Source organism: Hemiscyllium ocellatum, chromosome 7 (genome assembly GCF_020745735.1).
Source record: "Hemiscyllium ocellatum isolate sHemOce1 chromosome 7, sHemOce1.pat.X.cur, whole genome shotgun sequence".
NCBI lineage: Eukaryota > Metazoa > Chordata > Chondrichthyes > Orectolobiformes > Hemiscylliidae > Hemiscyllium > Hemiscyllium ocellatum.
The window spans coordinates 77,145,205-77,167,206 of NC_083407.1; the positions used below are offsets into that span (position 1 = coordinate 77,145,205).

At 39.8% G+C, this 22,002-nt stretch overlaps 1 protein-coding gene across 1 annotated transcript in view; it reads right to left on the reverse strand.

The window, feature by feature from the left end:
- Nucleotides 1–15,881, reverse strand: part of calcrlb (calcitonin receptor-like b) — a 77,810-nt gene extending 61,929 nt beyond the window's left edge. Inside the window, exon 1 of the mRNA XM_060827352.1 lies at nt 15,664–15,881. The gene's annotated coding sequence lies outside the window, so the exon portion shown is untranslated. The remainder of the gene's footprint in view (nt 1–15,663) is intronic.
- Between the last annotated feature and the right edge of the window lie 6,121 nt (nt 15,882–22,002).

Sequence of the window (22,002 nt, forward strand, 5' to 3'; positions counted from 1 at the left end):
GAATACTAATGAAAGCCTGGCATCAAATTCCACCTGCTTCCACCTGCTTCTACCTGCTTCTACCCTTGCTTCAGCTTATCTGCTGATGAAACCTTGATCCAAGTCTTTATTACCTGCAGAGTTGACTATTCCAACACACTTTTGGCATATCCCTCCTAGTTTCACCTCTGCATACCTGAAGGAATTATGACGAGACAGTGGCAGAGTGGCAATATCATTGGACTGGCAATCCAGAGGCCCATGCTAATCTCAGGTTTAATTCTTATCAAAGCAGCTGGCAGAATAGAAATTCAGTCAATAATTGAGATTGAAAGGCTTGTCCCTTTCATGGTGACCAGAAGGCAATCATTGAATGCCTAAAAACTCATCTCGTTCATATTATTGATTGTCACATGTATTTTGTTATAAATACAGTAAAAAATGGGAAGGAAGTCTTCTGTCCTAATCCAATCTGACTTAGCTGTGAGTTTAGTTCCACAGTAACGCACACTGAAATAGTCACCAAGGAGAATTAAAAAATGGTTAAAGATGCCATTTGTTGGCAAATGCCTTGACATCCGCATTCCAAATTGGGAAAAAACAATTCAAACTCTGCTGCCTATGTCTTAACTCACACAAAAGTCTGATCTACGCTGGCTCCCAATTAAGCAACACCTTAATTTTAAAATGCTCATCTTGCAAATCCCTCAATCTCTCCACAGCCTCGTCTTTCTTTAAATCTCCATAGCATCCCCATCTTCCATCCCTGCAAACCCTCTCCCCAAACAAAGTTTCTGAACTCAGCATGTCAAGCATTTCCAAGTACAATCACTTTCCTTCAGCTGTCAAGCCTTAAGAACTAAAATTCCTTCACCGTGATCTCTCCCTCATTCTATCCTCTTTATGATGCTTTTTAAAACCTTAAACTTACCTCTTTGGACAAGCCTAATGTTGTTTTATGCAGGCCAGGGTCAAATTTTACTTGGCAGCTCTTTTCTAAAGCTTTGGGATATTTAATACAAAACTGCCTGGGATGTTAGACTATATTAAAAGTTTTATAAAAAGTAAGTTGCTGCTGAAGTTGTTAATGAAAATGTATTTTTATCACAATATAGAATCATTGTGAAATCTATTCCAGGTATTAAGGATGCATATAAATTCAGGCTTAAGTTTTAATAGACATTGGGTGAGAATCCACAGGGGTGATACACTCACCTCAGTTATATTTGGCAGAGGTACTTGAATTTATTTAACAACTGAGGTGATACTCGAGCTGGTTCCGAAGATCTACAAACATTAAACTGTTGAGAAGTGGATCTGAGTATGCAGCTTTATAGTAAAACACCAATCTGTGCTCGGGCAAAATGGGTACTGCCTCACTGAGGCCCACACAGCAGCTCCCAATCTGATTACAATACAGAAATGCATTATGTATGAAACATTAGACACCACAAAGATAGATACCTTTTGAATTTACAGGGTTCTTGTTGTACAATGGATCAGGAGGCCCTTTGTCTAATAATATCTCTGAGCAGAGTGGTCAGAAAATTCTGAATTAACAAGGAGTTAACAACTAAATTTTGTTGGAAATGTAGCAGAAAACTCTTATTGCTTTTTCATGTCAACTTTACCCTAAATACAGAGCACAGGAAAGTTGGCTGTTTCTTTTTCCCATCATCATCTCATGCAAAGAAGAAATCAATAAATAAATCTGCTGAACTCTACTGGATGCTGAATATAGATTTTTTTTTAACAGAAAACACATCTGTAACGCACTATGCAATTTCCAAAATCGTGATCAACAATTTAAAGTGAAGAAAAAGTCAGAAAGTATTGTAAAGTTGAATGCCATATAAAAGCTAATTCCTATCTCACATGGACACAGATCATCTTAACTTAGCAATTTATTATATACATGTAAGATTGATTATCGTGGGACAAAATATATCTAACATTGCTAACGTGCATTTTCTGTTTCTGTGCATTTACTCTATTTGAAAATGTAAATTGTGACTGTGCTACCCAAAATTAACAAATACACACATCTGTTTGTCATTACAGCTGAGGTTTAATGATGTTTTAATGTACCAATATTATGACATATGTAGCTTATAATTAATGAGCTTTTAACATAGCTAAAGACATGGGCAAGAACAAAGTTGTATGAAAATTTTGCTTTTTGGATAGCATAATACAGAAGTCAGTTTATATTTAATTTCTCATATATAATATTTTAAATTGGATGCTTATTGAAAATCCAAAATGTTGAATTATATCCTCTAGAAAGGCAAGTCAGCATTAACTATTAAGGACATTGATGTGCATGTACAATTATCAAAAATTCAGCTTTGACATAGAAACTTAGCTGCCGTAGAGGGCTATCCTTCTTAATCAACTTATAAAATTCTAGAGGCTAGATAAATGAAACTTCTGATGGAACTAAATTGATCACAGATGGCACAGTGCCAGAAAATGCAGTGCAGAATGAAATCTGGTGCATCTGACCTCTGCAATTGAGATTGGCGTCTGAGTTCACCAATATTTTCAAGTTGCCAGTCTGGACTCAATGTCTGTCCTTTCACTAACAAACCAAAGTCTGACGTTCAAAACATGCAAGGGTTTTCCAGGCTGACTCTTCAGCTTGGTACTAGGGAAACATGTGCTACCTTTTAGATCAGCAATCAACTGAGCTTCCATTTGCTCTCTCAAGTGAACTTAAAGATCCCATGGCAAAGCAAAGCTAGGGAGTTATCCCTGATAGACTAATACGTATATCTCAACTGATGTTCTATTTGTAGGGCTTGCTGAGTGAAAATTGGCTGCTGTGTTTTCCACATTTCAATAATAACACTTAGAATCATATATTTGTACAGACCCTTCGGGTGCAACTCATTCATGCCGACCAGATATTCTAAATTAATCTAGTCCCATTTGTCAGCATTTGGCCCATATCCCTCACAACCCTTTCTCTTCGTGTACCCATTGAGATGCCATTTAAATGTTGTAATTGTACCAGCCCCAACCACTTCCTTTGGCAGTTTATTCCATATATGCACCACCCTCTGCATGAAAATGTCACCCTCTAGGTCCCTTTTAAATTTTTCCTCTCTCTCACCTTAAACCTATGCCCTCTAATTTTGGACTCCCCTGCCCTGGGAAAAAGACCTTGGCTATTCACCCTGTCCATGCCCCGCATGATTTTATAAACTTCTATAAGGTCACACCTCAGCCTCTGAAGTTCAATGTTTTCTCTTTGGGTGTGAACTTCTTTGAGACATTTGAGGTCATGACAGACCTTATAAAAAATGCAAGTTTTTTCTTTCATTCACTGGATTTTGCTGCTTCTAAACAGCATTTTATTTTTGCCAACCTAAATTTGGCAGATAAAAATCATGCAGATAATGTACAAAGACATTGAAATGACCATCAATATTAAAATACTTATTTATTCAGTGCTAGTAAACAGAATTAATATTTTTGCATTATTCTATAAAGTTATAGAACGTTAGCATGGACACAATTAACGTAATGAACTTACACAAATAGTCAGGGAATGCAACATCGCATGACATTTCCAACCCACCAATCTCTCATGCCTCTCAATGAATCACGCATCTTCATGATTCACTCAACAGTACTCCTTGGCACGCAGCACTCCAATCAAACTTCCATATAGCCATCTCTAATGCACATTCTAATTATATCAGCTTCACAGCAAGATCCAACTGCTCCACACATCCTCTGGTTATTCTCCAACTGCGGTAGGCACATCAGCTGGACACAATGCAATACAATTTTGTCTTCTCCCTTGCAGGATACAGTGACACATAATAGAAGGGAGCAGGGTGCAACTGGTAGAGGACAATGACTTCTGCCTCTCCTCAGCCCTACAATGGAGATGGTTCTCTGCACCTTCAGGCTGACTGCAACAGAGCCTGGGGTACCTGGTATCACTGAGAACATGGAGAATGATAATTAAACAATTTCTCAGCTTCTGCTAACAGTCTTCCTATTGTCTGCCCTGAAAAGTAATTGGTGATAGTATTATCACAATCTATAAATTTCTTCCCCTTATACTTTCCTTCATACCAACCTTGCTCTTCTGATTTCTTGCTGCTACCTACCCAAATACTGAGTAACAGCACAGCGCTGATAAAAAGGCACTGTCACTTCATCTTAAACTTGCAGTCAGTAGATCTGATACTGGTACTGCATGTATCTTAGCAACATGTATAGAGTTGATATCCACATGTACTGTGGGTCGCTGCAGCAGTAGGGTGCAGATAGCCCAGACAGAAGGATAGTTCTTGTGTCCTGGACAGTGGCTTTGCAGATGATGCAGGATGAGAACCTCAACAGGCAAAATATAGGAGCATTCTGATAGGCATACACATTGAAATGCTGAGTGTATTGGTTAGCCTGTCAAACAGTTTCCAGACACTGTCATGAAGCATAATAGAGAGTCAATGTCCAACTTGGAAGATGAATGAAGCAGAGCTTGCCCTCTGTGCACCTTCTGTTCCATTTCCATGTCTCTGCTTCCCTCTAATTTGTGTCGACAAGTCACCAAATCCTCTGTCTTCTCTGTGCGGATGCAGGAACAGTCCCCATCAAATTCAGGACTCATCACCAAAGAAAACAGAACACTTCAGAGTACTTCCAGAGACTTTGCAATAATGAAGGTATTCTAAGTTACCTTATTTGTAAGTTGATTGGCTGGCTCCTTAAGTAACGATAATGTAGGGGCCCTCCTGAAGCTGAATGTATATTCTTGGCTGAGTTGTAAAGGATTATGTTGTCTATGTTTGAGCGCTCCAAGTTTGCAAGTACAATGTCAAATTGGCTGGAGGTGGAGTGATGTGATGACAGCACCAGCTGCAAGATTTCTAAGAGACATGGAGTATATCTGTGCAAGTACTTCTCAGAATAGGATGCTGAGATAGAAGGGGTGCAAATGGCCGTGGGAAAAATATGGCTGTTTCATAGGTCTTTCGGCTTCTGAAATACCATCCCCAGGGGAGGCATGGATCCAAATTTCACATCACAGAGTTTAAAATGAAATGGATCTTTAAAAGGCTCATTCAGCAAATAATGCCACAAGATAAACCTCTGTAATATTCATCTAAAATGAAATCTCAGAAGTATCCTAAAAGCCAAAATTAGGAATTTGATTTTTTTTTAACATGTATCTTAATATGGCAGCCGGTCCTGGCCATCTCTTCATCAAAATTCAACAACTACAATGGAAAACTGTTCTGTCTTTATCTGTTATTTGCTTCCAGAATTCCTCTATTTCCCTTGTGCACTATTGTTGCTGCAGTAATATACATTGCATTATAGCTCATTCAAAGTCCAGTCATTGTATGATAATGCATTGAAATAAATAAATCTCTGTGGGAGCTCCATAAAAGCTGTGATAAAAGTGTTCCAATTGTTGTCAAATAACTATTCTCTGGCTCTCTGCTTGCATGGGCAAAGATTTGTGTGTAGTTTTGGGAGCAAGCTGAACAGCATACATTTGTTCATTAATGCAGTTGAAGGAGAATAATGAGATATTGGGATTGCACTCAGCTGAGGTGGTCAGGAGACAGTACATGAGAGTTCTTGTACCCAGAGTTGTTTTGTGCTACTTTTCTGAAGTTCAGATGTGAGGGAATCTTTCCACCAGCAGAACAATAAGAAAATAAAGGTGAGCAAGAAATATGTTCCATTTCTCTTTTACTTACTTCACAGGTTTGGAAGCAGAGCAGTAAAAAGAATTGCACTCAATAGCAAAACGCTCAACAGCACAAACAATCATTGGTAATTCATGACTCTGTTAGCACACTCTCTGTCACACTTACCAGTTCTTTAGAGTCAATCTGGACACAGATCAGATGGGGAGGGGCGACTGAGTGAGAGTGATGCAATTTTTCCTGAGCAATTATCCAGGAAATATCAGTCTTTAGCTGAAGTTCATTTGGGTGATAAGTGCAGATGTCTCAGAAGAAACCGAGTACAACATCAAACACATGTGAAGGCCCACGAAAGAAAATGTACAGTAGGAGGCCTAGCCTAATGCACTTCCTTGTAGGGCCATTAGAGGAGGCTAGCTTAAAGGAAGGAGTGGAATCAATGGGGTTTCAAAGGCCCTTTCTTACTTATGGATTAGGATATCATTTCTTTCCATCAGACCTGTGTTCTTGAAAATCTATTATAACCTATTTGCATGGAAGAAGAAACCAGATAAATACATGAAGGAGAAGGGAATAGAAGCAATGCTTATAGGATAAGATGGACTGGTATGGGAGGAGGCTCAAATAGAGCAGACACACGAGAACGATCAATTTGATTCAATGGCCTTTATCTCTGGTGCGAGTTCTGTGTAGTTCAATGTAAGAAATTGAAGCTCAGATAAGGAGATGGTACTGACTTTCTATCTTCCAAAACTACAATGAACCCTGGTTTTAGATTCCCAGGCTGAGGTGAAGAATCCAACCCCAGAAACGTTATCCATCATAGATTTATCCTTTGACTCAATTGACATGAGACGTGGGCTACCTCAATCATATTATTTTTTAAATCACCCTGGTCAGAATTGTTGGGATATGAACCAAAGCCTCCAGGTTTAGAGGTACGAATACTGCCATTGCACCACAGAAGTCCTGACCAGCCTTTTACTGTAAATGAAGCAGCTATCTGCTTTTCAGATCTCAAACTTTCATGTTGTACAGTGTTAAACTAGAAATAAGGATGAAGGGAAAAGTCATAAAGATTAATTTCCTTCAGCATTCCAAGTATTTTACATTTAAATTTGAGTTTTTATTTCTTTTTTGTGACATTTTGCTGCTTCACTGATGACGGAAACAGTCACAGCAATATTTGGGACCTCTAGTCTGAAGAAAAGGTTTCATTTTTATTCTGAAGGAAGGCCAGGGCACTGGACTGTCAAAAGATAAATAAATCATGGCTACTCCCTAGATACTGGACTCTGATGGACAGAAACCTGTGGTTGCTTACAGACCATTATGAGAATGAAATCACTTTTGTTTTATATAATGATTTGGATTTATCTTGGGAGCTTTTATGACCACATGAATGGATTATTTTTGCAGCAAGCAGTCAGCAATTCTGTTCACACAATTGCCTTTCCCCCCTGTCCAAAACAATGAGTCTTCTTATCCTTACAAAAAACAAAGTAATTATTTGCCTTCTGCAATAAGGAGAGAAAACTGACTGACCTGACCGAAGTTCCCTGCTGCCATTTAGCATAAGCCTCTGGTCATGAACTTAAGTGCAGTGATGACTTACTGAGGCACAGTGACTGCTGTGCTGTTCCTCTTAGGGACTGAGCTGCAGATTTCCTTGCAAGTTGGATGAAAATTGTACCATAGCCTCTTTACAGGTTACTCCAGTGACATTCTCAAACAAAATCTTCTGGATTCATATACCCTGGTAGCTAGATTTTTTTCATGGAGATACTTTGTGCTGCTTTCTCATAAGTAGGACCTCTCAGGTTTTCTGCTATTCAAAGATTTCTTAGGTTTTCTGCTATTGTCCAGGACATCCTCCAACAACATTCACAGTTTATCTAAACCTGATTTCCCATATGAAAACAGTCTAAGGATTGACTTCCTAATCATCTACACTTCCTAAAATAAAGAGGAAAACATTTTTTTGATAAAAGGCAAATTAATATCTGTATCAACGTTTGGAATCTCAATGTCAAGTCCTTCCAGCTTCTGTTCTATGTTACCTTAGTTTTACAATGCTGTATGTTAGCAGACCCCAGGGTGGACAAAGTGGTAATTAGGAGTGATGTGGCCTAAACCCATTATTTGCACAATTATGATTTATCTTGGACAATTGCATATTCCTTGACTTAGTGACATGAGAAGTTTCTTTATTCATAACATAATGCCATAACGTTTTCTCAGCTTGATTATGAAGTTCAACTCTGAAAAGTCAACCCAGAAATTGCATCATCCCTGTTTGTCACTGGATCTGGTGTCCTTCTGAGACTAGTAAACACTGCAGGTCTCCCAGAAAGTGATCCACAATAACAGCCCGAGATAATAAGATGCTTAAAGCCCTCGAACAACATTATGGAAACCTTTTTTAGGCTGCAGTGTCGCACTTCCTGACTTTGTGCCAGCATCTGGCCATGTTTTAAGGACTCGGTAACATTGCATGCCTTATTATATGATTATTTACCTCTTACCCGTGGATTTCTTATAGGAGAAACAGCTATCATTGCAGTAGACAGCCTGGTTTCCCCAGCAGTTTGCATCTCCCAAATGTCTGGTAAACTGTAGACTGCAAGTAAAATGAATAAGGTTGCTTACAGGAAAGGGCCACAAACAGTTCACAATAGGGATAAAAGGTAAAATAGTGACCCACGCCATACCATCAATAATGGCCCGCACCAGGTGCAGCTGGTAAACTAGTAGTTCCTGTCATGTTGCCTCATGTGTTTCAATAATGAATTGAGGTTTTCTGGGCAAACAAGACGTGTATAATATGCGTGATACATGTATCCTGGAAGGTTGGGGTTTGGACAGATCCTTCCTTTTGTTTCTTGAAGCATGAAAAAACACAGAGCTTCATTATGAGTGGTGATAATCTCCCTCTTTATTGATGTGATTTATAAATCTGAAGGTAGGAGTGTATGACTTTCTTGGAAAATCATTACATTCACATCATATCCAATGTATCAAGGTAAAAATGTCTAAGATGAATCACAAGGTTTGCAGCAATTAAAATAGACTTCCATTGATCTCTTAACACACAAATATGGGCTTCTCTGAATCAGTTTTTCCAGAACAGGATCCATTATACCACACAATGCCTATCCATGGAAGAAACTAGCAGAAGTAATTGTTAATATTCAGTTTTAAGAAGCTCCCATTTTAGCTCTGGTAACTTGATCTAACCTTTTTTCTACAAAACAGAATGACCAGAGTCAGATATTGCTGGAAAATCTCAGCAGGTCTGTCAGCATCTGCAAAGAGAGATCAGAGTTAATATTTTAGATCCAGCGCACTTCAGAACATAAATTCTGCAGTGCACTGGATCCGAAACATTAACACTTAAGTTCTATAGTTCCCAGACCTATTGAGATTTTCCAATGATTTCTGTTTTTGTTTCTGATTTCCAGCATCCAGTTCTTTCAATTTTTTTTTACATTAGCATTACAGGCTTAGCAAGAAAGGCTGAAATTGAATAAGATTGGAATTCATTCTCTCCCCAGTTTGTATTGGTGTTAAATCTCTTCCAAGTGTTGTTCAGATTCCAAATTTATCATGGCACTTAACCTTATTTTACACTAAGGCTAAGGCCTTGGTGATCCCAGGTTTAGAGCACACACACTTCTAGGATTTATTGTTATTTGCTGTGTTCAGACATTACTGGACAGGCCCCAGATTTCAGCATCTCATAATGGCAAGAGCAGGCACACTGAACATTCAATGAATAGCTATACTATGGCAACTGAAGATTATTCTGTTGATGGTTAAGGAGTAATTCCTAATTCTGTTGTGTACTTTCCAAAACAAACATGAGATTGCAGGTAACAAGATTGATAAAGTTGGAACATTCAATGGATCAGATAGAATCAATAAGCAAAAAAGAATATTATTGACACTTCAGACATTATTCTCAGTACGTGCCAGTTCCAGCCTATGGGAGAATTGTTTCATATGAAGAAACAACTTTTTGATCATAAGCAAAATCTAAAACACTGTAAGGATGCCTGAACTACAACAGGCATATTAAGGTTGTATTTGTCTTCAGCTCATCACAGCATTTAGCTAACATTTTGCTTATCTCAGTGTTATTGTTAGACATGCTTGATTTGATTTCATTATGTGAAATTTGTTGACAAACGCAATCATTTCTAATAGAATATAAGCATACAGTTTTGGAAACAGGTAGTTTTACTCATGGAATTTTGGCTAGTCTGATATTCTAGCTAACAAAAGCAGTTTCTTATTACGTCTTCACCAAAATCACTATGTGAAGCAGCTCATACCTTTTAGTGTTCTGCGATAGTCCATCAACAATATTGCCATATGAAAGACTTGGAAAAGAAGATTTGTATTTAAGGGATATACTTCAAATCAAATTAAAAATACTTAAAGTGATAATAAACTTGGTTTTAATCTTGATTCCCCAAAGACTGTAAATGATAAATACTTGATTAACCTCTTCTGACCTTTGGTAAACAACTCCTATACGTGTTGTACTGGGAGGTCAGTGGCCCTCAATGCTCAACAGGGATTATTTGCATAAACTTTCCCTATGGTTAGTGAATAAAAGGAAACAGTTTTCTTAAATAGAAAGCTCCAAAGGTAGTCCCACAAAATACACAAAAGAGTCACTGTGTAGGAGAGCATTTATTAAGGTATTTTGTAAAAGTAAAGCAAGCTGGTTCAATAAGGTAGGGAACTTCAGCATGTTAAGTCTATTTGCAATATTAAACAACAATATATTGTTTGAATTCTAAATATCACTCGTTATTTTTTACACCCTGCAAGCAATGAAATGAAACAACTTTACAATTTATATTAATATTGTCTTACGACCAGACATCTACTTGTCCACAATTTAGAAACTTACGGAGGCATTCAGGACATATACGAAACACACAAATACTTGGCTCAGATCACATGACCATAGAATTGTTACAGCCCTGAGTTATGTGATAACATAATTACACATTCTGCACTCGTCAACTGTATCACATAATACTGCCTGGATCCATCCAAAAAAGCAACTGATAATAACAATCTTAGCCGAATTCCTTACATATAACTCTCAGCTTATAAACCCCAGAACATTGGAACTAAGGCAAACTTTGAAAAAAAAACACAGAGCTGGATAAAAAGATGAAGACAAATGTTATAAATCTGAAATGAAGACAGAAATCCCCGAAGTGTACAATTTTGTGAATGATTAAACAACACCCAAATATTTAAACACCTTCAAATTCCAAATGCTTACTGACCAGTTGAAGATTCCAGCATTTTTAGTTGTTAGGAGCAAGAAAATCTTCTATTAGTGGCCAATACATAAAGGTGCAGAAGTCAGTCTTCATACTGGCAGCTGGTGACTGTCAAATATCCAGAGCACTCCCATAAAATTGTCATTCAACTCCTTGAATCTGTTGATTAGGACCTTAATGTTTGTTTTAGCATTCAGCTATCAAACTTGATATTAATGCCTGTAATAACCACCACACAAAGAATTGCTGAAAGCATCTGATGAATAGATAAAAGAAAAACCTTTCATAACTTTATGTGTAGTCATGAACACTCACAGCACACAAGTGCCAGGCAATGATCATTGCCAGTAAGACAAAATCTAATGACTGCCCCTTGACATTCAATGGTATTACTGCCACTGAATCCCCCGCTATCAACACCTTTGGAGGTTACCACTGACCAGAAACTGAACTTAACTAGAAATAGAACTATTGCGGCTACAAGATCAGGTCAAAGGCTAGGAATACTGTGGGGAGTAACTCACATCTTGAATCCCCAAAACCTAGCCATCATCTAGAAGGCACAAGTCAGAAGTGTGATGGAATACTCCCACTTGCCTGGATGAATGCAACTCCAACAATTCTCAAGAAACTTATCACCATCCAAAACAAAGCAACCCCTTAATTGGCACTACACCCACAAGCATTCAGTTTCTCTTCACCAATGTACAGTGGCAGCAGTGTGCAGAATCCTTCATCAAATAGACCGCAGCAGTTCAAGACAGCAGGTTACCACCAGCAACACCCACATCCAAAGAGTGAATAAAAAAAGAGATGCTCTTCATGGAATTTGAGATTTTGCTTGTGAAGATTAGATTTGTAACATTAACACTAGGAATTGCACATATGCCCCTTCTCCTTGTTTGCAGCTAGTGTGTTTCCAAGACTGGTTAAACTGCATGTTTCCTACAATCGGATTGATGATAACTCCTATATAGTGAGAGATCATTGAAAACACAGAACAATAATTTGGAAACCTTTTAATTAGATTAGATGCCCTACAGTGTGGAAACAGGCCCTTCAGCCCAACTAGTCCACACTGACCCTCCGAAGAGTAATCCACCCAGACCCATTTCCCCTAGCTAATACACCTAACTCTACAGGCAATTTAGCGTAACCAACTCACCTGACCTGCACATCTTTGGACTGTGGGAGGAAACCAGAGCACCCAGAGGAAACCCACGCAGACACAAGGAGAACATGCAAACTCCACATAGACAGTTGCCTGGGGCTGGAATTGAACTTGGGTCCCCAGCGCTGTGAGGCAGCAGTGCTAACCACTGAGCCACCGTGCCGCCCAATGGATACTATATGCAGTACCCACGAAACAAACCAGGCAATCCTTCTCTACCACAATAATGTTTCAATGCTAGCCCAGGTTCACACAACTTATAACTTCCCACTCACTCCTACCCCTTCCACCCCCAAGGTCTTAACTGCAAGATGCTCCATTACCATCCACTGCTTCCCAATTTTTTTCAGCTAAAGCCTTCAGGCCCAATTAGCAGAAAATGTTGGATCAACATCTTTGGGTGCACCATCCAGGTGTGATGCTGTTTCACACCAGTTTCTGTCTCATCGCCAATTTATACCTTGCAATGCTTTAACTTTATATAACCAATCCAAATTTCATTTTTAGATCAACACGACATGTTATTTTCAAACTCCTTTACCATTCAGAAAGTTTTTGTGTGTTTATGAAGTTTAAACTTCCTATTGTCCACCCTCAAAAGTCAGTACTCATCCATAAATCTGTTGCTCACATCCTATCCCACAGCAATTTATAGCTAACAATTACTGCTACCTCTTTCAATGTATCTTGCCTATTAACCCTGTGTACCTCCAATATAAAATGTTTATCTTAAAGCTAAAGTAATTCCACTGCTTGACCTATCCATTTGTGTAACCTCCTCCAACATTACAATTTCCTCCATCACTGATATATGTTCCATTCCTCTGAATTTGACCTTCTACATATTCCTCCCTCCAGCTGCTATCCCCACAACATCTTCAGTTCTGGCATTCATTCCCTAAAATTCCTCTTCCTTTTTTTGAAGACTTTTCTTCAAACCAGCCTCTGCAACTGAGCTTTTTGTGTTGTATCTTTTTCCTCAAACAAAGGGCCCAAAAAACTGTTGAGGCCGGAAATCAGAAACAAAAACAGAAAATACTGGAAACGCTCAGCAGGTCTGGTTTGCCTGCCACTCTGACATGTTCCCTGGCCAAAATTCCTGTCTCAACCTTGCTGCACTGCTGGAGCACACCTCTGTACAAGCTGCAAGAGCAGCATCTCATTTTCCACATGGGGCCTTAATGTTGAGTTGAATAATTTGAGAGCCTAAGAACCTTCTGTTGTGTTCTGACACACCAGGTCTTGTCATCGCATGGGCTGCTATTACAAGTAACCTGTGAATTGGATTGTCTTATATGTACTTGTCATTGTTACTGTTTGTGAGAATTGAAACTGGGAATTTGAGGTTTGTCCTCATTTTTCTGAAAACTGGTTGAACATTGGGGTTTGGGGCCTGGCTTTGCTGCCCCTCTCCCTTGTAAAATTGCTGTTTCTTTGTATACAGCTATTAATGTTAACTGTTTTGTAAACTGTATTGTTTCATAAATTTTTTAAAAAACACAAGCAACCTGTTGACAGCCCCTAATGGGCACCATGAACAGCTATTGATTCTCCCAAGCTGACCTTTACTGGATCCCTTCTCTACCCAATTGCTATTCTATCTCTGGGCGCTATCTCCACCTTTATTATACTCCTCCCCCCACTCCATCCCCCCACACCCCCAAAACTTCAGCATAGATACTAACCTTTTCCTAGCTACAGTCAGTTCTGAAGAAGTCACTGATTGCAAAACATGAACACTGCTTTCTCTCAACAGATGCTGCCAAACCTGCTGAGGTTTTTCCAGCATTTTGTTTGATTTTCCCCCTTGTGCTGGCATTGTTTGTTTTTAACCTTGCAGGAGTGTCACTGAGTTTTAGAATTATAAATATGTTTACCTTGATCAAATGTGCACAAGGGGGCTGAGGTGAATAATATGAGGAAGATAAAGGTATTGTATTCGGTTAAACATATTTATTTTCACTTTAAACGAATAGGAATTCACACCTTACAATGTACAGTTATGTAATGACAGCATTTTGCAGCTTCAGAAGCTGCCCCTGAATTTGCACTCCTTGCAAGAGCAAATGTATTCTGCCAGACCCTATAAAAAACACACACACCTGCCAAATGGCTATGCAACAATCAACTGGTGTTAGTGTCCGGAGAGCTTCCAGCTACTTTAGATGCCTTGTTAATGAACGAAATACAATAAAAACATTTTCCCCACCATTTGCTATAAAGCCACCCTTGCGGCGCCCCCTTCAGGCACCATTCTATACTACATCACCTGATTGATAACAGGAATGTTGCAGGTTTTACCTCATCTTTAAGTCAACATTTGCTTCTATTACAAGACACCCAAGGTAAAAACCAGTGTTTTAAAGACGGAATATTTAGTGAGTCCCTCAATTTTCTTGCTGTTAAAAGTTTTGATCATAAGAAATACGCCTGTGTAAGTTATTGCTTTCCTTGCTTTTCCTTACCTCTAACAACGAAATGAAGCCGACCATAAAACAAAGAGTACTTTCTAAGCCATTGTTATTTGAAGTACAATAAATTCAACTGAAAGAAAAGTTCAAATCTGATTGTCAGCGTGGTCGTATGAATGCCGACAAGTATTCAAGTTCAACATTTCATTGTATCAAACAGGTCCTCTCTCCCTTTTTAAATTGTTGGATAAATGTTTGGTAGACAATTAATCATCTCCGCGAAGCGGCTGTAAAATCCGCGGGATGGATCATTGATTAACATAGTTACAGGTAGATACTACCTGTAATATGCAAAGATATTATACTATTTGCGTACTGACAGTAAGTTATTATTTTAAATTTGGGTAGAATGCAAAAGTGAGCATCATTTATTTGAAAATGTATTTTTTAAGTAACTGAATCAATACTTAATACAAGGTCCGCTAACCATCCACTCCGGCCATCTTCCACGGAGAAGCTTGCAATATATTTACAGACATTATTGTTTATACTTAATCATGTTATTAAATCAGTTCATATATGAAGGACAATCCATTTGATGGCTATGCTAAAGTGTGTGCGGATTTTTCCCCCCTAATGATTAATGATCCTGAGCGTTTGGAAGTTCCATGCTGTTTGGTATATGTTGCTAAACTCTTATTCTGCCAGAACATAGGGACATAAGCTCCGGTCGTCTTAAAATAGCAAGGCATGTTCCAATCTCAGCTACAGCACCCGCTTCCAGGAGTGTAAGTCTAACTGTCGTCTGCAAACAAACCAAATAAAAACATGCAGCACATTTTCCCCAAAGCCCAGCAAAATAGGTGCAAATCTAATTCACCCGCCCTCAGATGAAACTCTAGTGGTAAGGAGGCAGTTGGCTGATGGAACAGAGTGGCGAGTTTCTGAAAACATCGCTCACATGCTTTACACCGGACACGCAGTTATTTTTACAGATGCTAACTCGGCTGTGAAAGATCAAGCAACAAGCTCTGTGTGATATATCGGTAGATGGCTTTCCTGGGGGATTTGTGTGTGTGTTCTCCAGTTAGATGACAAAGTAGGTAGTGTATTCTACTTACCAGCCGGAGCTGGATTGAGGTTCCAGTAGAATAATCCTCAGGATTGCAGGGGAGACTCTGTGCGGCTCGCTAACTCTATCCAGGATCTGCAAAGTGAGGGGATAATCCAGGGCAAGGACTGGCTCTCACGCTGTACCCTCTCGGAGTGTGCACGCTGCACTCGCTGCTGTCGGCTTTAAGTTTAGAGCTGGGAACCCTGTCAGGGAGCAAGCAATCAATACAACAGCATCACCGAGAAAAGGAAAGCCTCCCGCTTCCTGTGACATCACTCAGCCCGCCTTCAATTCGCTATCATGTCCCAGAATCTGAACGCGTTGATTCGGAAACCCCTTGTGCTGAAGTTCTGCAGCTTCTTCCCCGACCCTCAGAACGGGGATAGGGTGAGAAAGTGCCCGCTGTTGTCCTGTCGCCAACACACAGCTCGGAGCCTGCATTCGGATCCCAGAACTGCACACGCACTCAGAGCAAGAAACTTTGACCATTTCTGAACCAAAATAACAGTTAACCAGAAAAGCAGCTTCTCAAAGACACATAAGGGTTGGGAAACTGTTAAGGTACCTCGAATTTTAGTGGATTTAGATAACGGGGCCAGTTTAGAGTTGGGAATACATCACGTTGTCATCATTTCGAAATAATCACCATTCAAAAGTGACCAGGCATCATAGATAAACCGGACTTGACCAAAATAGAAACACAGTGAGTGAAATAAGCTGAAACGTGGACTAAAAGCTTTAAAAAAAATCAATCATTTCGGGAGGGCGGTTGAAGTCCAATAATTGTAAACTCTTTTAGTTTTTTCTAACGTTTTGCAAGAAGACTACTTTAAGGGATATATTGAGGGGAAAATCCAACCTGTTTCAAATTGGGAAACACACCAAACTCCAACACCGTTCCAATTCGATATTAGCGAGAATACTCGGTTAATATCTAACTGAGATGTGGAAGGGCCGATGTTGGACTGTGTGACACTGAGTGAGAGTCTAACAGGTTTATGTGAAACCGCAAGTTTTGGGAGAGCCCGCTCCTTCCTCAGGCAGATGTGATGATTATGAGAGCTGGTGTTGGGAAGCCCCGAGGAGGGTCTCCCGTCTGTCGGTGACAAGCTGATGGTTGTCATGATGTGGAGGTGCCGGTGTTGGACTGGGCTGGACAAAGTTACAAATCCCACAAACCTGGTCCAGCGGGTTTATTTGGAAGCTAATGCTTAACACGGTCACTGGCGGTTTAACAACACGGTGACTGGACCCAGCTGACTGCTCCGAGACTCGGAGCCCAGTGGAGAGACTGACTGCCCACCCTGAATACATGGTCAGAACTCCACTAAAGAAAACCATCTCTCACTGAACAGCGACAGAAATTCTAGCAAACCAAAAAAAGTATTTCAGTATCCCATCTCACCCATCATCCATCCCCCCTCCCCCCAAGTATCCATCTCTCCCAGTATCACATCTCCTCCAGTATCCATCTCTCTCAGTGCCCAACTCTCCAGTATCATCTTCCCTATCGCCCCCAGTATCCTATTTCCTCCAGTATACATCTTCCGCAGTGTCCATCACCCCCAGTATCATTCTCTCCCAGTGTTCATCTGCCCCAGTATCCATCTCCCCCAATATCCATCTCCTGCAGTGTCCATCTCCCCCAGTATCCATGTCTCCCAGTGTCCAACTCTCCCAGTGTCCTCTCCCCCAGTGTCCGTCTCCCCCAGTATCCATCTCTCCCAGTATCCCATCTCCTCCAGTATCCCATCTCCCCCAGTGTCCCTCTCGCTGATCTCCGTCTCCCCAGCGTCCCTCTCTATTTTTGCACATCTCTCTCAATGTTCATTTCTCTCGACATCCATCTTCAGAAATCCGTCTCTTTCGGTGTCCATCTCTCTCAATATCCATCTCTCCCTTTCTTTCTCCCAGTGTAATACCCCCGCTATCCCCCTAGTATCCATGCAGTGGCTACACCCCAATGTGTATGCTGCCTATCCTCCAGGTATCCATGTCTCCTGCATTCACTCGCGCCAGTCTCCGTCCCTTTGGCTTATGTTTGACCTGGATTTTGAACTCGTATTGAACTCGCTGGCTCACTGTTTCCAGTCGGATCTTTCCGAGCATCCAATTCAATTCCACTAAGAACGTCCAAGAGAATGTTGACTAAACTTGGAAAACGTTGCTGCTCCTGAACCTCGCGTTCTTGAGGTCACCGTGGTTCTCGAGTTGGTCGGGAGTGGCGATCGATCGGGACAAACAGTGACATGATTATGGCTGGAATTTAAGGAGACGCTCAGGAAAATGGCCTGCACCATTTGAAAACAGACCGAAAAGGAGCCCATTCAGATATTACAGCACAGAAACAGGACCAGGGACAATATCAAAAAGTCATAACCTAAAAAGGTTCCCACATTTACAATGTGTGCCACCGAACAGTTTGTATTTTATCTGAGTCACTTTCAGATGTTGTATCCATGCTAAACTACATAAACAGTACTTCAGTGTTAAAAATCGAGTATGTGAAGCAATATGATGTGTCCGTACATTTCCCTCTCTTCCAGATTATTAAAAGGTTGTCACTGAGAGAAAGCCTGTTGTTTTCCATGGCTCTCCACTTGCTGTACTGTCTGTATGGGTTCACCAACTTAAAGTTCAGCTCGATACACTTGCTGTCTGATTGAACCACAGTTTAGTGCTAGCTCACCAGCGTCTCCCGGGCCGCTGTTCTCAAACATTCCCTCGCCTTTTACAAACATGCGGGAGCAGTTCTGCAGCAACACTGGTTGAAAAAAAGTCAAATAACATTTTGGACTTTGCCAAAGTGAATGAATGCAAATCTATAAATCCTTCACTGGGGCATTTTTTTGAAAAAAAAATCAAAGTACTATTCTTTTTAAGTAAATGGGTGAAACGTTAAATAACATCTAATATGGGAAAGCTAACACATTTCAGAATAATCCAGTCAGAAAGTGAAAATTTTGTAGTTCTGGTAAGAAGTCTGAAAATCACAAAACTGCTGGGATCCGATCTGGGCTGAGGATTTACAGTACAGGTAACTAGCGCCTCCTACTGTTCCCCTCAATAAACGCGAGAAGTCAGACGGATTTGCTGATTTATTCTTGGAAGCTGAATCCGTTTGTGAACAGAATGCTTATTTCTTTTTTCCAAAAAACAATATCAAATTTACTAAGTTGTTCTTCACTTCTTTAACTTTGCCATGGGAATTCCAGTTTCTGCTGTAGATTCTAAATACCACTTGCTAAGTTATATCGAAGTAATTTGTTGTTTTGATGTGTTTTATAAATAGGACAAGAATTGAGAAAAATAAATGAAGTATGAAAAGTTGTTATATTCATTTACATCAAATGTGATAAACAGTTTCTTCTCAAAGAAAACCAAGCAAAGGAAAAGGAACATGAGTGAGAAAATGCCAAGAAACACTAACCAAAAAGGTGATCAACTCCATTTTGATCGAGGTTTTCCGAGCACTAAGTCTTTTTAAAGAATCCTATGCATATTCAATTTCTACGCTTTCTGCCATAAGTGCAGTGTTTTACAAAGTACCTTCCATCCTGGTCTTTGCTGACAGCTGGAACTCTAGACGGTATGGTTGACTTAGAGTCATAGAGTCATAGTCATAGTTCAACACTTCATAGTATCAAACAGGTCCTCTCTCCCTTTTTAATTGCTGGATAAATGTTTGGTAGGCAATTAATCATCTAATGAAGCGGCTGTAAAATCCGCGGGATGGATCGTTGATTAATTTCTATTTATAGGTAGATGCCACTGACGACAATATGCAAAGATATTAAACTATTTGCATACTATTGACAGTGTGTTACTGTTTTAAACTTGGGTAGAATGTAAAACTGGACATTATTTATTTGAAAATTTATTTTTTAAATAAACTTCATCTATACTTAATACAAGGTCTTTAAGATTCCAATAACCATCCACCAGTGCAATATTCCATGGAGAAGCTTACAATATATTGACTTCATTTTCCCTTGTCAGTTAAAGATTTGTTCCAATTTAACTTGTTGAATGGAGACATTTTGCTAAATTTTATCTCAAGACACCCATGCACTATAAGAAACTCAGAGTAATTGAGTTATAGAGATATACAGCACAGAAACTGACCTTTCAGTCCAACTTGTCAATGCTGACCAGATATCCTAATCTAATCTAGTCCCATTTGCCAACACTTGGCCCATATCCCTCTAAACCCTTCCTATTCATGTACCTATCCAGATGCCTTTTAAATGCTGCAATTGTACTAACCTCCATAATTTCCTCTGGCAGCTCATTCCATACACACATCACCCTCTCTGTGAAAAAGTTACCTCTTGGGTCCCTTTTATATCTTTCCCCTCTCACCCTAAACCTATGGCCTCTAGTTCTGGACTCCCCCAGCCTAGGGAAAAGACTTTGTCTATTTATCTTATTCAAATCCCTCTTGACTTTATAAATCATATAAGGTCACCCCTCAGCCTCCTACACTCCAGGGAAAACAGCCCTAATCTGTTCAGCCTCTCCCAAAGCTCAAATCCTCCAACCCTAGCAACATCCTCATAAATCCTTTCAGAACTCTTTCAAGTTTCACAACATCCCTCCGATAGGAAGGAGACCAGAATTGTATGCAATATTCCAAAAAGGGCCTATCCAATGTCATATACATCCATAACATTACCTCCCAACTCCGATAGTCACTGCTGTGACCAATAAAGAAAAGCATACCAAAAACCTTCTTCACTATCCTACCTACCTGCGACTCTACTTTGAAGGATCTATAGACTTACACTCCAAGGTGTCTTTGTTTGGTAACACTCTCTAGGAACTTACCATTAAGTGCATAAATCCAGGTGTGATTTGCTTTCCTAAAATGCAGCACCTCACATTTGCCTAAATTAAACTCATCTGTCACTCCTCAGCCCATTGGCCCATCGGATCAAGATCCCATTGTATTCTGAGATAACCGTCTTCGCTGTCCACTACCCCTCCAATTTTAGTGTCATCTGCAAATCTGCTAATTATTCCTCTTATCTTCACATAGAAATAATTTATATAAATGATGACAAGTGGTGGATCCAGCACCGACCCTTGTGACACTCCACTGGTCACAGGCCTCCAGTCTGAAAAACAACTCTCAACCATTACCGTCCATCTTCTACCTTTGAGCCAGTTCTGTATCCAAATGGCTAGTTCTCCCTGTATTCCATGAAATCTAACCTTGCTAATCAGTCTCCCATGGGGAACCTTGTCAAGCATGTTACTGAAGTCCATATAGATCACATCTACCATTCTGCCCTCATCAATCCTCTTTGTTACTTCTTATCCAAAGTCCACCTGCATCTCCCAGTCTTACTGTCCCAATACAAACCTTGACCCAAATATATTTGCCATTATTCTTATCTTGACAGCAAAAACTAACTAATTAACTAGAAGTGGCATTAATTGATTACCTCTTCTGCGATTCAAAGAATTTTGTACTCTTGATTGAGGTTTTGACCCCACTGTGTGTTCACAGTGGAGATCCATTCATCACAGCTTATCACCAGTTAGTTCTCTTCCCAACAAATGTCAATCTTTATTTCAGCAAAAAGCGATGATGAAATTTTGACTTAGATGCATTAATATAGGAAATGTTATTATAACTAGACTAGTAATCCAGAAACCCAGATTCCATTCCCATCACAGCAAATCATGGAATTTCAATCCAATAAAAAAATCTGGAATTAAAAATCTAATAACAATTGCAATGAAAACCCATTCACTTCACTCACATTCTTCAGGGAAGGAAAACTGCCATCCTTACCTGATTTGGACTACACGTGATTCCAGGCACATAACAATGTGATTGATTCTTAACTACTGTCTGAAATAGCCTAGCAGATCATTGCATCAACCCTAAACAACCCCAGTGGAATGAAATGAGGTGAACCATCATGCTTTGACCAAGGCGCCAAAAACAACAACAGCAAACACAGCTCCGTCAACCTTCCTCCCTCCCAATCTCTGGGATTAGCACTAAAAATTGGGTGAGAAGTCTCACAGATTAGTCAGGCAACAGCCTGATACAGTCATAACCACAAAGTCATTCCTTACGCGGAATGTGTAAACAACAACATCATCATGCCCGTGTATGTCCTGTCCCACTGACAGAATTGGGAACACAATGGTATATAGTTTGGAGGGAGTTGCCCTGGGAATCCTCAACATTGACACCCTGCCCCATAGAGTCTCATGGCATCAGATTAAACATGGGGATGGCAAGGGCACAGAGTGTATTCTGGGTGGATGATTTCAATGTCCATTCAATTTTATTTTAATTTATTTTCCATAATAAACTTCTGTTTTGTTG